Raw genomic sequence first — 17,650 nt, 5'->3', positions numbered from 1 at the left:
CTGTTTGTGTGTGATGCTCTGATTGGCTGATAATCCCTTTGAATCTGCATCAGGCATTCACACAGGACACAGGGCTGCTGGCTGTGAAGGAGATTATAATTCTTCTACATTACAATAATACACATTACATTACATATTTGAGGTCGGTGAATGATTTGGATTTCCTCCGGCATGGACCAGCCGTGTTAACGTTCGGTCCGTCATGGACTACGTGACTTCGGCACTTCCTGCGACTAACCGGCTAATTAAAATTTGACTTCTTATCGACTAAAGTTTGGGACGGGCCTAGTAAGGCCGCTGGCTCACTATATTGGGACTATATTTCCGTTGACATGACAACGTCCTCATTGTACAACATAACTTCTGGTATTCATGAACAACAGCAGAACTGATATCATTCATTTTGACATTATCTTCTAATGTTATTTAAAGTACTGTATGATAAATACTTTGCTTGTTACATACGTGCAACATTTCAGCCGTAAATAAATGATAAATGCTATATAATGCTGTCTAGCAATGTATGTTTATGCTGAAATATAATTAAATAATGGTTTGTATTTAAAAAACCTCTATTGCATGTTAGTATGTGTGGTGGTGAGTTTTCAATTGAGTTTTTGCTCTTCAGATCTTCCGTTAAGGAAACATAGTGAGAATCGATGCCCTTGTTTTCACGGTGCATTGGTGATTTTAGGGAGCGAAAATTTCAGTGGACTGGTAGGATTTTGCAATTGAGGAATTGATCTAAAATCTCAGATCATAAGAAAACGCTGTGAGACAAGACATTATCCTGATGCCGAATGTCTTTACGGGGTGTGTGTGAACTGTGAACGCACGCACAGATTCCAGAAAAACACTGGCAGTGTGAATCAATGATCCCAGTTCAAATCCCAGGACACATTTTCAATGTATTTTCCTGAATCTCCGTGTGAAATGGGCTCTACTTCACGTTATAAATAGCTTGGGGAAGCTCTGCCACATGCACAGACATCAGATGTGTGTCTTTAATTGTTGGGTTGTATTTTTTTTTTTCAACATCTTGCACCATGAATGTGCCATTTTTACCGTGTCATAAGAAGAAGGTTGTACTTTGAAAAATGTGTTTTGAGACCCCTGTGCTCGGTTTCATGTTCTAGTTCCCTGTGTGAACGGCTCCCTAAGGACACGCTTCCAAAAACTCTGTTCGACTCGGACTGAGTGAAAGTTTGTCTTTTGAGACGTCTTTCATCCTTCTACCTATTGAAATATTTATGGGGGAGCACATCGATAGGGAACAGACACTTTGGTGTCACTCACATTCGTCTGAGGGTGCGTGTGTGTGCGTGTGTGTGTGTGTGTGTGTGTTGCCCACAGTGATCTCATTGCCTCTCACATGGTGTTTACATTCCAGCGTCTCTAAGCGACAGCTGAGCGTCACAGATCTCTGCACCCGTCTTTTTTCCTCATTTTTCTGCAGTGAAGTACACTGTGTACTTGTGGATGAACTGGAGGTTGATAAAGTTACCTGGAGTTTGTCATCTGTGAGTCAGAGTTCATATTGCACTGTTATGATGAATGATTGTGCGCCATCTGTGATCTCCAACGTCTCATGTTTGAATATAGAAAATATATTAGTTTAAATCTGTGTTGAATGAATGTTCTGGTTTTCTGACGTGCTGTCACAGAGAAGAAATAGTGTGAGGCTTGGAAGTGCTTATTGATTATTATTTTATTTTATATTGATTCTATTTGTCCACAACGCTACAGAGGACAAGTGATTTGAATAGGTAGATAATTCTATTCAGTGTTAGTTTAGTATCATTGAGGTACTACTATTGTCATTTTTATTAATATTTTGAATGTTTCTGTTTTGATTTTAATTTGTAATTTGGTTAAGTTTATTTTGATTATTTTAAATGTAGTTTTTTTAATGTCTATATATACATATATATTTCAGTTTTAGTAATTTTAGTACATCTAGTTAAATGCCTTGGGAACTAGCTAAAATAATTTCAAATTACTTAAATATTTTATATCAGTTTATTTCATTTTAAGTGAGGATTTAATTTTTTTATGGTTTTACTTTCAGATTTCAGATTTGCTCCATTTATTAGAAAAGTTGCTATTTGAGTTCTGTTGAATAATCAACTGTTTAGATGTATATTTTTTTATTAAAAAAAAAATTAATTGAAAAAAAAAAAAAAACATGCATGCTCAATTTGTGGTAAACCTGATTTTTGTAAAAAAAAAAAATTAATTCCCCCCTCCCATTTTTAATATCTCAATCCCATATTTCCCTTTATGTGCAAGGTCTGCTTTTAAAGCATATTCCGTTTCTGGGCTGTCCTCTCAGTTTCCTTCAGCTGTGATCGATCACAGTAGTTCATTTTTGTTTTATTCCCCAGGTCTTGAGTGATTTAGCTGATGTCTGGAAATATCTGTGCGCATGATCTGTCATGGGAACAGGCAGGGCTGTGGGGGCTTTTCGTGTTGTAATGAGTCAAACATGAACAGCTCGTATCAGGACCCTTAGTGTGTGACATGCGGTGGACGGCCTTGTGCTTTGCAGAGATGGCTTTGAGGCGTCATGTTAATACCAGTTCGCATCGAGTCCAAAGCTATAATTGATTAGTTGGCAGTGTGGTGGTTTGTAAAGTAGGCTGTTGTACTGGTAAATAGTAGGTCAGTGGATACACCATTAGTGGGTCACTTTTGAAAATGGGGGCAAATGCATTTCGTATTGAAACTGGAAGTTGAGGTGTGACACATCAACGTTTTTTTATTTTTTATAGCGCAGCTTGTCAAAACCATTATTTGTTGTGCATTTGGTACTTTGTTTGTCAGAGAGAATTTGATTGGACAAAAACTGTAGGCCTACAAGATTAGTTATCAATATTTCCAAAAAGAGGAAGACTGTGCAATTTAAATGTGTATAATCTAAAAGTTAAACAAAGTCCTCCTGCAGTCAATGATTTTTTTCCTCCTTAAAACTCATCTTGGATAATCAAAATGGCTTATTTCAATGTGTTTTCCTTGCTTCATTTAGGTGAATCCATGAATTTGCAAATTAACCCCACCTCCACTCAATGCCAAGTGTAAATATTGGTTTAATTTAACCATATTTAAACCAGAAACTGATTCAGAAGAAGTGAATTATACAGTTTTTTGTATCACACTCTATAACGTCGGACACACAATGTTAATTGAAATGATTAGCCTTAGGCCGTGTGTCCACCGAAGCGTTTTTTCACGTGGCTGGCATGTTTTTTCAATTGTTTTCAATGGGAGCGGCGCGTTTTTAAAACGCCATGAGCGTAACGAGGCGCTGAGCGTCTTTTTCACTGTCACTTTTACCCAACCATCCAATCATAGTGGAGGAGGGGCGGGACTAATACCACACCACATACTGTGTCATAGCAATGATGCGTCTCAACTGAAAAAAAAAACTGCGCTGCCAAAACGCTCTCAAGTGCACATAGCTCGCCGTTTTCAGCAGAGCGCCTAGTGTTTTCAGCTAGGCGCTCTGCTTTGGTGGACACACGGCCTTAGGCTCGCTTGACTACATTATAATGTTAATGTTACACAAACCATGTTCCCGATTGCTGTCAGTGAAGTCAGTGGAGAAAAGCCCTGCCCACATGTCGACGAGATTGGCTACATGAGTGTGACAGTAGGAAACAGGGGCGGTTTCAGACCACGCTTTTGAGACCGTGTTTGGTTCACTGCTGTTTTAAAGAGGAAATACTCGCAATGTGGTTGACTGATACATTTTGTTTGTCTTAAAGGGGTCATGACATGTTTTTTTTTATTATTATGTTCCCTTAGGTGCAAATATAGTATTACTATAGTTTTTTTTACAAAAAACTTTTAAAATGTAGTGATTTATGACCTTTTCCCACCCTGTTTCTCATCCTCTGATTCAAACAGTCTGTTTTGGGGGTGTTTCCCCTTTAAGAGTTCAGTGTTAACGCCCACTGTTATGATTGGCTAACGTCAGTGCCTATGCATCAATTATTAACGCCCCCAGCCAGAACCTGTGCGGATTCAGCGTATTTAAAAAGTAGTTTAAAGTTTTAAACACATTACTTACAGTTTGCGTCGTCGTTGTTGAGCCCAGAATAGTCGGCAAGGACTTATCTTTGAGCAACAGTTTTCTGGCCAAGCCAGCATCATTTTGGGATTCGTTCTCAAAACAGTCATCCTTCAAATGTATAGAACAAACGCTTAAACTAACACTGCCGTGACTGAGACGTCCGCAAAAAATGGATCTTTCGCAGCGTATTCAAAGATGTTGTTTGTCCACAGCCAGGAACAGCACATCTGCGGCATCGTAATTTCCCTGTACACAGACCCACTCGCTGTCCGTCGACTGAACACTTGTGAGGCGCGCAGCGCGCGGGCGCGACAATGATACGAAATGAGCGTAGTTGCCTTGCGCTTTAAGCGTAGTTGTCTTGTGCTGGAGGCGGTCTATATGCAAACGCTGGTACGTCACTTCGTACCGTGACGTCACTTCTTACCATGAATCCAGAACGAGCTGTATTTAGAGCTTGATTAAATAAATGATTCGTTTATAATGGGGAGGAAGTCTTAAGCTATGAAACTTGCAGGACGTTTTAATGGTACGAAGACCTCTTATATACTAAAAGATCAAGGCAAATTTGGTTTCTCATGTCATGACCCCTTTAAAAGCATATTAAAAACACCACATAGACATATAAACAACATTAAAAACTTGATTTTCACCTTAGGGGGCCTTTAAACTTTCTTGGTGTACATTAGACATAGCTGTATGGGCTAAAAGATAAGCACTTGAAATATATAATGGCCACTATCTAGAGGACAGTGGTGAATATCAGTTTTTATTAAGCAATGCAAATAATTTCTCTACAATCTTAATTCATAATGTATGTACAGTGCTTTTATTGGTAAACTATTATAGGCTAAATAGTTTTTGGTAATTGAAATAAAATAAATTAATAATGTTTAAGTTCTAGTACTAAAATGACTAATACTGAACTAAAATGTAAGGTCAGGTTAATTAAATGACTAATTCATTATGAATAATTATGCAGAAGCTATTTGATAAAATGTGTTATTTGAGTTGAAATTTCAGATCTTTGCCAACTAAACCTGTTTGTTATTGGCAGTGCTCACTAATCTGGTTATTATCTGAGCAGGAGAAAGTAGGGAATGATTAACTTTGAGTCAGATGGGCGTTAAACTCCCTGTCCAAAGTTTGGTTGGGTTACATCACATGCTGAAACCAGCTAGCGCATTGCGGTACTCTATTCTACATAAACTGACCTACTTTTTATTCCCGCATGCACCGATTTTTCCCAGTTCCTAATTTATATATTTGTAGTTTTTTTTTTTTTTTTTTTTTCCAGCTTTATATTTATTGTTGCATATTATTTCTATTCTCCAGAACATAAGGTCTGAAGATGTAGCTAAATCATTTTTAGCAATACCCAGAGGTCTCACCACATGCTTTTGTTGCCCCTATTGTGGTGTTTGTTTGTGGTCCTGCTCGGGAATGCCACTCACCTGCTGTGGGGACAATGACAGGAAGTTTGCGGTCATCATGGCTACACACCGTTAAAGAGGATCGTGGGATTAGCAGCCTCCTGCCAGTCAGGTGTCAGGACGATCAGCCACAGATAAACTGCTGCCCTATATCTGGAGTCGCTCAATATCAGCTGCGAGCGCATCGCGGTGCCAAATGTGCCCTTCCTGCTGCAGTGATGTCGATTTTGACCTCTGCGTCTTTCAGCGTGTTTGCTGTGGCAGAAGCTGGCCTGATGGAGTGGTGAAGTGACACATCTGGGTGATAAAGGGAAGCTGGCCTGTGCTACGGGCTAAAAATATAAGGCTGAGTGAAGTAATGGAGCATCTCTCGTGCAGAGAGAGAGAGAGAGAGAGAGACTAAATGTGGGACATTGCAGATGATTCTGGGACACGGAGGGACGGGTGTTCTTGTTCATTGACCTGTTAGTACTCGCCCTCCTTAAACCCTCCTCGCTCACCAGTTTAATAACCAAAAGGACCATGCTAGTACTATTACAGCGCAATATGATACACATTACATTTAAATATGATGATTCACTTCATTTGTCCAGTAAAGTGCCTCATAAAAATGGTTTTGACCGTCCTGATTCATGTAAGAGTTTCTGCTTATTTGGATGACCTGCTTCTGGATTATTCACACATAGATACATTTAAAAATATTTATACAAGGATCAATAGCCATGCAATATCATGAGGAATAATCCTTACAATTACAGAAGTTAGTTAGTCAAGAGCAGTGAGTGATTTCTCTTTTTGTTCTTTGCTTAATGACAGAGACATCAGCTGGTTTATCAGGCTACTGTCACTTTAAGAGTGAATGCATCCAATATACTGTTACACATGCGTTTTCTTTCCCATCTGTTTACGACATAACTGACTGTGTTTACGTGAATACTTGCCAAGATGGGCATTTTGACACAATTTTATGTGTATTTGACAGAAAATAACTCTATATTTGGTGCTCATGGCTGGCGAGTTGTTTGAGAGGCGGCTTTATGTCTGTGTGCTTTGGGTGTGAGCGTGCAACCTGTGGAAATGAGTACAATTATGCGCCAAAAATGCAATCCTGCACCTAAATTCAGTCCCTGCATTTTTTTGGGGGGGGGAAATGTGCCATGATTAATTTTTTTTATGCATGCAGACCATAGAAATTGCATGGAATAGTGTAGTATTCATGTAGTAACTTGGAGTATTGTGCAAATAACTATGAATATATAATCGACAACATGGTATTCCACCTGTACATGCTCCTTTCAAACTTTCATCCCTGTTGGTAATGTGGGCACAGACTGTAATATCAGTCTGACCTTCCATTGACACGCGTGTGTGTGTGTGTGTGTGTGTGTGTGTGTGTGTGTGTGTGTGTGTGTGTGTGTGTATGTATCAGAGAACAGGCAGTTCCCTTCTGGAGTCAGCGCTGCTCGGTGCTTCATTCGTCATGGGGGATTGTGTGTGTGATCATCCTCTTATCTCTTGCAGACACGAACACATGCAGACACACACTTATGATGAGCATAATAAGAACATGGCAATACTTTCTAGACTGCTGTGAGTGGGTGTTGTGGGAAGCCTGTGTGTATTTTCATTCATGTTTATGTACACCATCTCCTATATTTGCCCGGTAGTCATAAGTTAGTGTTAGTTGGAAATCATTCTAATTTCTTTCTTTTTATTCTGTGTGGTTGTATTTACTGAAAAACGTAGAAAGATCGTCTGTTGTCATGAAGCTTTATCACTTGCTCTGACCTCAGTCTGTTCTCGTTCGGTCCTGCAGCCGAGATGTTTTGATTTTACAGATCGTATATGTTTGTGTTTGCTTTAGGCTGACAGACAGCTTTATCTGTGTATCGCCACATTCCTGTCTCAAGGATTTTTGTTTGTGTTTGTGTGAGAAAAGAAGCGGCCGGAATGGAGGATGGTACTTCACACTGAGATGCTCTTGGGACTCTTAATGGTTGTGTTTGTTTTTCTCTTTTTGAGAGTAAGTAAGTTTGCATGCTGAAGATCTTCTGATGACATTTAAATTCAGGAAGGTGTTTGAGCTTAGGCCAGGGATGCACAGAATTTGAGAAGACGTCTGCGTCACCGTCTCATGACAATTTAATCTTGATTTGGGGTCTGAGCTGATGGATGGCTTACTTTCAGATTTTCCTGCTGAATATTTCAGAGCTTGTGTTGATGTGAGTTTATTTAAGATACACATAATCCGTTGTGGTTGATGCTGTAAGCTGATTAATGCGCGTGAGTGTTTCATTTAATTAACTGCGACTCTGCATATTAGCACTTTTTGAAGTAACAAACATTTATTTGGCAAAATTTATGGCTGTAAAATTACACTGTTCAAAACTTTGGGGTCGTTAAGATGTTTAAAAAAAAAAGCCTCATGCTCACCCAGGTTGCATTTATTTGATCAAAAATACAGTAAAAATAGTAATATTGTGAAATATTATTACAATTTAAAATACCTGTTTTCTATTTTAATATATTATGAAATGTAATTTATTCCTGTGATGGCAAAGCTGAATTTTCAGCATCATTACTCCAGTCTTCAGTGTCACATGATCCTTCAGAAATCATTCTAATATGCTGATTTTCTGCTCAAGAAACATTTATTATCAATGTTAAACAGTTGCTTAATATTTTTGTGTAAACCATGATACACATTTTGCAGAATTCTTTGAGTAGACCGTTCAAGGGAATTGAATATTTTAACTAAAAATCTCTTGTAATATTTTAAATGTCTTTACTGTCATTCTTGATCAATTGAATGCATCCTTTCTGAATAAAAGTTAAAATCTTAGGCCCTGTTTATAGTATTAAGATGCATTTTAGCCTATCAGATCACAACAACAAGGGAGACGCATACCCGTTTACTACTTTCAAACATTTCTGTCCTGATTTCTTTGAGGGGAGGGTCTATGGGTGGGTAAATGTATGGGCTTTTTTAGATCTTTCGATCTAATGGACGAAATAAGCTCACGCAATTTACATGTGAACATGGAAGGAGATGACGGAAAAACATCTTGTGATCCGATCGACCAAAATGCATCCTAATACCAGGTGTAAACAGGGCCTTATTGATCCCAAACTTGTAGTTTTATGTTAAAACACTTCCACCTTAATAATCTTAAGTCCATAAAGTCTGACTACGTGAAAACAAACCACACCTGATCGAAACTACTGGAGATTTTCTTCCATATTAAATGGTTAATTTATGTTCACCAGCACTTCTTCTTCTCTCACGCACAAAAACATGCGTCTTTAGCCTTTGTCATTGTGCCCTGCTGGCAGTCCTCTGTATAAATGCATTTATTCCGTCCATCTTCCCATCAGCCATCATCACATGAACATTGGGCTTTACATGCTTCATCTTTGCTGCTGGAGGGGGGCGAGAGTGATTTTGAAGAGCGTGCTAATGACACCCTGAAGTGCTTTAAGCATCGTCGAGTGGACGTGCAGATGAAAGAACCTCAGGACTGCCAGATCTGTCCTTTCTCTAATTACGTAACGCTAGGTAAATGGCGGTGATGATGCATCTTTGATGTCCTGTGTTGGACAGAGGGCAGATGTGCTAATGCATGCTAACACGCCACAGCTCAAAGCAAACACGTCAACAGGCCTTGATACAAACTGATGTCAGTATCTGAACTAGAGCCGTGCTTTCAGAGGTGAAGTTCACGTTTATTTTAGTTGTTAACAGATGGCTTTCTCCTGGTATTAAAGTCCTGCTTGATTCAAACGGATGGTTATGAAGCCGCTTGTACAGTCATGCGTGTAATATGCCTAATTTCACTCGCTGTTAAGCTTGCTAGCTGTCTCTCTTTATCTTCCTCTCTCTCTCGTTTGCCCTTTTTTTGTCATTTTAGTCTCACTTGCCTGCAGTTTGGCGCAGACGAGCAGAGTTGCCGTGGAGATCTCATGCTTTGTAGTCAAACACAAAGACATCATTCTGCTTCTTCTATGTCTCCCTCTCTCTCTCATTCGCTCTCTTCTGTTTTGTACTTGCTCACCCACTCCGTCACCAGCTCCATCTTTCTCTCACTCTGTCTTTGGGCGTGCGAAGGGGTAAATTACAGATTCTGATCTGTGAGAAAGAAGATGCTGAGAAGTCCCAGGAAAGACTGTTGCTATGGCAATGGGAATGGACTTTTTGTTTGTGTCTATGTGGGAAGAGATAGAAAGAGAATCAAAAATGCCAATCTCACCCGAGATTCCTCCGATGTTCATTTGAAGATTTGAGCTGTGCTTTCCAGACTTCACTTTTGATATATTAGTGATATAAGGTTCAAATTTTCGGTAGATTTTGAAGGGGGTTCTACGTAAATAAAGACAATTTATGTTGAATTTGGGGGATTTTTACTTTAGGATGCATGACCATATCAGTATGAACAAATATTGATATTTATTTTTTTAATTATTATCAGTCTGATATTGGATGCAAATAATATCAGGGCTTATTTTTTCAGGCTTTATGGAAAAGAAAATTACAGACTTCTTTTTCTTTCTAAGGCTATTTTCATAGAGTTTGTATAATACCACAAACGCATAATTAAATAAATAAAAACAATTTACATTTTGAAAACGACCCACAGAAAAAACATCCAAATGATATTGACTTTTTTTTGTACCATTTTCCAGGATTCTTTAATAAATATTAAGTTCAAAAGAGAAGTATTCATTAAAAAAAGAAATATTTTATAACATTATAAATGTCTTTTACTGTTTACTTTTTTGATCAATTGAATGAATCCTTGCTTAAGCATTGATTTCTTTTCTTTTTTTAAGAATAGCGAATAAAAATCTACACATGACATTGAAAGTAGCTCAAAATTAAAAACTGACAAAATTATCTATCTCGATTTACAATGCTGTGCAGTCGCTATTATTCCGAGTGGATTTGAGTCGAGTCCAATTGCTTAGAAAAGTAAAATAGATTTTTTTTTATTAAGATTTGAATCAAATCTCTGTTTGATTTGAGGTAGGGCTGTCATGATATCAGATTTTTCACTGTTATTGTTATTGTGGCCAAAAGAATTCACGATAACAATATATTGTGATATCTATAGAATAAAAAATTTAAAAAATCATAGAAAACAATCAGTTAAACAGAAATTATAGCCTTTATCTCTGTATTGAATTCTATAGTATAAAGTAATATGTCAAACTTACATTATCCTTATGAACATACCCGAGATTGCTTGAACACCGATAATAATAATACTGTCATAATGGTGTGTTAATTCTCTAAATCAGTCGAAATGTCTCTTTGCGTTTTATTCAGCTACAGCGATCGCTGGATGTCTTTGTCCATATTAGGGATTTCCTCGAACTTATTACTCATCATGAGTCTCGCATATGGACTTACTGCGGGAGAGTCGCCCTCCAGTGTCGAGTATGAATGAAACATCAATTACATCTGAGAGTTTTGTGCTCTATAATGTTCACATCACCCTATTTTGGATAAAAATATAAAAGAATACTGCTGTCTTAATATATTTAAAGTAAACACAATAATCCATAAGTTTTTATCCGAATGATTTGGAGGCGCCGTGGCTTTGGAAACGCTCTGAAGGGAGGGTGGGAGCGTATGCTTTCAGAGCTAGGTTGCTATTGCTAGCCACTCAGAAATTGCCTACCCTACCTTTAATTAACACAATAATTATATTGAAATATCACAGCAATACCATTATATTGCGACACCCCTAATTGGAGGTTTCTGCAACACACACAGTGCGGTTTAATGTTTTTGTGTATCTTAGTGCGTCTGTTTAGCTGGCTAACCCAGTTTCTGTCTCTCCAGGCTGTGGTTAATTAGCTTGCTGTTTGATGCCTCTTGGCTGGTGTGATGTTTGATGTCTGGCCTTCCTGGGGTCCGTTCTTCGTACGTTGCTTAAAACATCCGAGATCAAATGAGACATCCAAGATGATATAATCGGCCTAATCATGATCTGGCTAATTGGGTTCTTCGAACACACCAGCCGGTTATGATTAGTATAGCTGGATTGAGTTATCTGAGATAATTGCGCGTGCATGCGCTGGTTTAAAAGGGGATATGTATCGATAGTAGAAACATTGATCAGCAACGCTGCTATTGGCTGCTCACCGTGGCCAAAGAGCACGCACAGTTTTTCTCCGCAGCAGAGCAAAAGCTAGTAGTCGAAGTTTATGCGAAATTTTAATGTTTAATGAAAACGCCAGGGAACACATCAAAGTCTGTAAAAGCCAGGAGATGGGGCTGGCAAATAGTAGCAAACAAATTAAATTCAATAGTGGGGACCATGTTAAATGTTTCTATCACTTGTTACAGTATATACATTTTTGTATTTTAATTTAATTTCATAATTACTTTGTTCATTGTAATGTCAGAGCCACCACCCACTAGAACATTGGAACAAGTAAAAGTGAAAATGGTAATCTTTACTAAGCTACTTATACTGTTCTTGGTCTCTTTTAAAAATACACCGTTAAATGATGTGCATGTGTTGTTCATGTGCAGCAACCAAGAAAAAGGCTATAAAAAGTTTAATAAAAAACAGGTGGTGGTCACTTACTCCCCGACAGAAGGGCTGGCCCTTGGGTTGAATGTGAATTGACCCTATTGTGGTGGGCATCTCTGGGGCAGCTCTTCCTTAGACCCACAGCAGGGACCAGTAGCAGCAACAGCTTCATTACTGGTAAATGAGCTTTTAATTATCTTAGTACACTGTAAAATAATTTGTTGCTGCATTAAATTAAGTAGGCCTATTATCCAAATGGCTGGTCTAAAGCCTGAATTGCTTTACTTTATGAAAGTGAACACTGCATGTAGGCTAATGTAAAAATATCTCTCTAAAAGAACACAGAGTACTATTGCTGACCTTGCATAATATCTCTTATTGCAGGCAAAAGATGGCTTGATCATTGGCTTTTCTTTACAAAGCATAATTGAAATAAAAAAGGAACTAAGCATATTTGTCTTGTCTTTTATTAAACATTTAGTGAATTTTAAAAATGGTGTCCCACAATTATATCCCGTGCCGCTCTGCTACTAGGTCCGTCCAAGTGCACTGGTGGAGGTCATCATCAGGCTGGAGATCATCAGGCTGGAGGTCATCATCAGGCTGCACCTCCACCACAGGGATCCTCTCCTTTCTGATGTGTAATACGGCACATGTAATAATGTCACAGTCCCTGTCAGGTGCAACCCTCATACTTTTACTCTCAAAACTGTGCCCTTGTCCTGGCTAGAGCTCCATTGTCCGGGTTGTGGGTCAGGGAATGGGGTCATAAAATACTGCCTGCAGAAGTGCAGGTATAGCCCCTGTGTCTCCAAGCATGTTGTAATCACCTACATAATGAAAAAAAAAAATAGTTATGTTAGGCTCAGAATACGTGTAGCCTATGTAATACAGTGTGCTTGATATTTATATTTTCCGTTTCCATGTTCAAATAATGTGCTACATGTGACTATGTGACTGATATATAGTGTCACACACTGCCAAGACATTTTAGTCAGTCAACTGCATACTTTTTGATTCCATTCCTTTTTTTATTTTTTTTATTTTTATAATATTACTAATATGATATATTTAGAATTGTAATAGTAACTTACCTGCACATTTACACTGTTCACAAAATCCTCTTCATTGAGGCCTTGATGGGAACGTGTGTAGCTACAGTCTGTGGCATCAATCACGTTAGTGAAGCCTGACACAAAGGCTACTGTAAATCATACTTATTGGCTAAGTCATGATTGCATGATCTTCATTAAAAAAATATAATGTACCTGCATTGGCAAAAAAAAAAAAAAAAAAAAATCTGCTTTACAACCTTAATTGGGTCTGGAAAAACCATAAAAACCCCTAAAAAAAAGCTTGAGCGCGAGGTAAACTTTGTGAATGGCACGACAGGCAGCACTTTTCACCAAGTTCACCGTATCACTCGCAAAGAATCTCAGGGAAATGCACACAGTTTGTGCTGTTGTTAAAGCCGACTCCGACATTAAATGTGTTGTTCCAACAAATTAATGATACAAATGACACTCACGAGTCATGAGAAAAACTATATCTCTCTAAAAGTACGCTATCGCGCTGCGCTAAAGGACTTCCCGGATCACCTCCGCTTATAAAGCCGGGATCTAATCCTGTTAACATGAAATAAGCCTGCTCGCGAGCAGGTTTAAGATTGCGCACCTGTTGCTATGACAGCAAGTCCAGGATGAGCGTCGAAGAACCAAACAATCCAAGATCATGCCAAATCGCCAACAATCAAATCCAGCTAAGAGAGTTAGCGACGTACGAAGAACGGACCCCTGGTGTAATTACCCTCGGTTTGTGGTGCCACCCGGCTGCAGGGTCGTCCCAGAATTCAGCAGCAGTCCTCGGTGCTGCATGTGTTTTGTGTCTGTGTTATTGGGTGAAAAGTGTTTGTTTGCAAGCTCTGCTGGTTTGTGTGAGTGCTTGTGTTTGTGCCACTGTGAGTTTGTGATGTATTCTCTTCTCCCGGGCCGTGCCTCCCCTAGCCCGCACGAGGCACATGAGGGTTTTGTTATGGTGTGGGTAATGCGCCCTCTCATTGCCACACAAAGACCCCTTATCTCTCAAGAGGAGCATGTACAGAAGAGGTGGGCTAATCCTGGCCCGGGGGATGTAAACAGATTCTCTCCCGGCGTTTGATTCACATACTCGTTTATGATTGGACGACTGTAAAACTACGGCAACACAGAAAGATGAAAAGAGCAAAAGAGACAATAGCAGAACAGCAGTGGCCAGTTGCATAAACTGCTTAGACTAAAGTTAGTCGTCTAAATATTTTCTTCGGTCATAACTAAGTCAGTTCCATAACTTGACAAACTAGAAGTTAACAAAGGTGCAACCAGTCTAACTTTTCCAATTCATATTATACCGATCTACCTTTTTTAAGACGTCGTTCTTAACATAGTTTTTAACAAGTTTATGCAATTGTCTCTGTACATTCACCCGTTTCTGACAAGCTGTGCTTTTCTAATGGATTATTTTGTCTATATGTAGATCTTGAACTTGCTGTTATTAATATTTGCTAAGTCAATCAGTACTATTATTGCTCATTATTTCATTTGGACTAAATAATTGACTTAGATTAGACCAATTATTGGTTTAGTCTAACTTTTAAAGTTCATGTAAACATTTATGGAGACTTGGGAGTTTGGTTCTTTTGACTTTGGTCAGTAAGTAACCAAAACACTGTACAGCATTGTGACTGTGAGCGTTGCTTTGACTCAGGTTTATACGTCAATATAGAAAACCAGATTTTTAGTTTTAATATGCTACCATTCAAAAGTTTGAGATCTGAAAAAATATTAATACTTTCATTTAGCATTGACACATTAAATTGATCAATGACCGTAAAGATTTATCACTGTTTCCTCCAAATATTAAGCAGCACAACTGTTTTCAAAATTGATAATAAGAAATGGTTCTCTGAAGGATCATGTGACACTTTGAGTTATGATGTTCCATCACAGGAATAAATTACATTTTAAAATATATTTAAATAGTAAACCGTTTATTTCATTTGTAATAGTATCTCACATTTTTTCAGTTTACTGTGTTTTTGACCAAATAATTTAACATTTAAAATTACATTTAAAAGAACATTTAAAATAACATTTAAAAATCTTACCGACCTCCACCTTTTGAACATCGATGTCATGCGGATAAAAAACTGACTTGTGACTTAGGGCCTTACAGCCTCATTTTCAACAAAAATATGATTACACTTTATTAAATCACCATAGACCACATGCCCCACCCACAACATGCATATTAAACGAGCTCTAGCCATATTTGCATATTTTTGAGGCCTACTCTTCCCCCCTCCAGCAGCCCACTTTCCTATCAGCGTGATCCCGGAGAGCTGCTGTCTGGAGACGGATGTTGCTCCAGACCGAGGGGTTAATGACGGGAGGGGGCGGGGTGACAATAGACAACACTGTCCTCAATGCTCTTCGCTCATTGGCCAAGAATGCAGTGTGTCACTGAAACAACAGTGTCTGTGTCCTCCACTGAAAAAGGACGTGTGCAAACCAAGAGAAAAAAACAAGAAAAAGGCCTGTATGCCCACTTAGCGATGCGTTTGTAGTTTTTTTTTTTTTTATGAGCTAGACTGAAAACGAGTAGTAAAGGCTCGCCGTAAAGTCCCTGTAGGCCAACATTAAAGGCTACGTCTACATTAATCTGAATAAATGTATTCATAAACTTGTTTTGGCCTTCTGTTCACACTGAAACACTGTTTTGTCCATAGCTATTTGAAGACACTGTCCAAAGTGAATAAATTTGAAAATGGCGTTTTCGAATTGTAGTGCGGACTATGAAACCGGATTTATTTGAAAAATATGACACTTTTAGTCATGTATTGTATCTGTAGATATCTTTTGTTATACCAACATGTGCCAGCTATGTGCTGTTCACTTGAATTACATCCCTTAAAAGATGACCGATCATTGCCTTTCTGCGTAAAAGCATGAGAGCAATTGCGTTTTAGAACATGCATGGAATAATTTTGAGTGCAAAATATTTTGATGATAAAATGATCAAGGCTGAAGAATACAGGGAGAACTTTGTCTGAACTCTCGGTATCATTGCAATGAGCTTTTATTTGGTTTTACGCATATGCAGTAAGATGATTTACGGTAAGCTTTTTCAGTCTGGATGAGAAACTTTTGGAAAATGCTAGTTTGGACTAAGTGTTTTGAAATGAAAATGCAGTTTTCAGATGTATCCACTGTCCAGATGAATGTAGACTCAGCCAAAGCCTGACATTGCATGCATCACTTTTGCATGTGAACAGGATGGTGATTTTGCAGAGTGTTAAAGTGTGTGTCTGTGTGTGTGTGTGTTCAGGCTGGTTGTGCCCTGTCCTAGCAGGTCTGACACAGGAATGCCAACTGTTCAAACACAAGCCCATGAAAACACACGCTTGTGGCCTCTGGGTGTGTCTGGACCCTGCTGCCCTACGTAGCAGAATGAGATACCAGCTGTTTGAGAAGATGTGCTCTGTCAGCGTGCACATTATACTGTCTGTCGGGTCTATATCGGCCAGTACCAGTCGTCTAATCCCTCATATGGGGGCTCGGTTACCCCTCCTTCCTTTAGTCTGTGTCAGATGGACAGATGGCGTGTATGCGTGATTGTATTCGAGAGGGACCAATCACAGATGCTCTGACCGGCCGTTTCCTGTAGTGTGATCTTTGCATGCACATTTCCCACTTTGCAGCGTCCTGAAATCAGACACCACATGAGAAAAGCCATCGCACTATAACCTGATAGTCTTTTTTGCGTCTCTGTTTATGATTACAGTGACCCGGCTCTTCATAGGGGCCGAATGTTATCAGTATGTGCTGTGCTTTTGGTAGACTAGAAGAACCTTGGAGGTTTCATTTGTTCCTCGCTTTGTGAATTTGTGTGTGTGTAGTCTGACGTTGGCAATACAATAGACAGAAAGAGTCCCGCTGCCTCCCATAGCAAGGTGTTTCCTGCCTAAAACGGTGCAAAGTCAGCATGTATTGAGAGAAATACACTAGCACACCACACACACACATTAAAGGTGTTTTAAAAAGTCTTTAGAGAATCCATGCATGAGTGATTGTATGTTTAAGGGGTGTTATTTTGCACATTTAATCTTGTTAAAATCACCATTATGCATGCCCTCTAGTAGTTTATTGCTTTTATAAAATGGCAACACCAATATTAGACTAAGATGATAACAAAATGTATTTTTAAATGCATTTATTAATTTAAGATATATTCTAAATGCATTTCTATTTATTTATTATTTATACATGTTTATTTCAATTTATTTTTAAATAAATGTAATATTGGATAATATTTATTTTTGCATAATTTCTGAAATGTTTACATTCAGACTACCTTTGCCTTCAAACTCTCATTTAATCAGAACTGTATCTTTTTATTTATTTATTGCATGTCTCATTGCTGTCATTTATTTTAAGAAAATGCATTGGTATAAAGGGAATTATGGCGCATGTGGGAGTGTGTGTTTTAATAATGCACAACCGTGTGTTGAAGTGCCTATAAAAACAAAATACAGTCTCATGAATATTTGATTAAAAGGCTTTTTATTATTA

At 38.5% G+C, this 17,650-nt stretch overlaps 1 protein-coding gene across 1 annotated transcript in view; it reads left to right on the top strand.

Annotated features, from left to right (window-relative positions):
* The window catches only part of cdk17 (cyclin dependent kinase 17), a 47,788-nt gene that overhangs the window by 6,462 nt on the left and 23,676 nt on the right, over positions 1-17,650 (top strand). The window lies entirely within an intron of this gene.

Source organism: Phoxinus phoxinus (genome assembly GCF_949152265.1).
Source record: "Phoxinus phoxinus genome assembly, chromosome: 9".
NCBI classification, from domain to species: Eukaryota; Metazoa; Chordata; class Actinopteri; order Cypriniformes; family Leuciscidae; genus Phoxinus; species Phoxinus phoxinus.
Note: the sequence above shows the minus strand (reverse complement) of the source record. Positions and strands in the feature narration are given on the sequence as shown.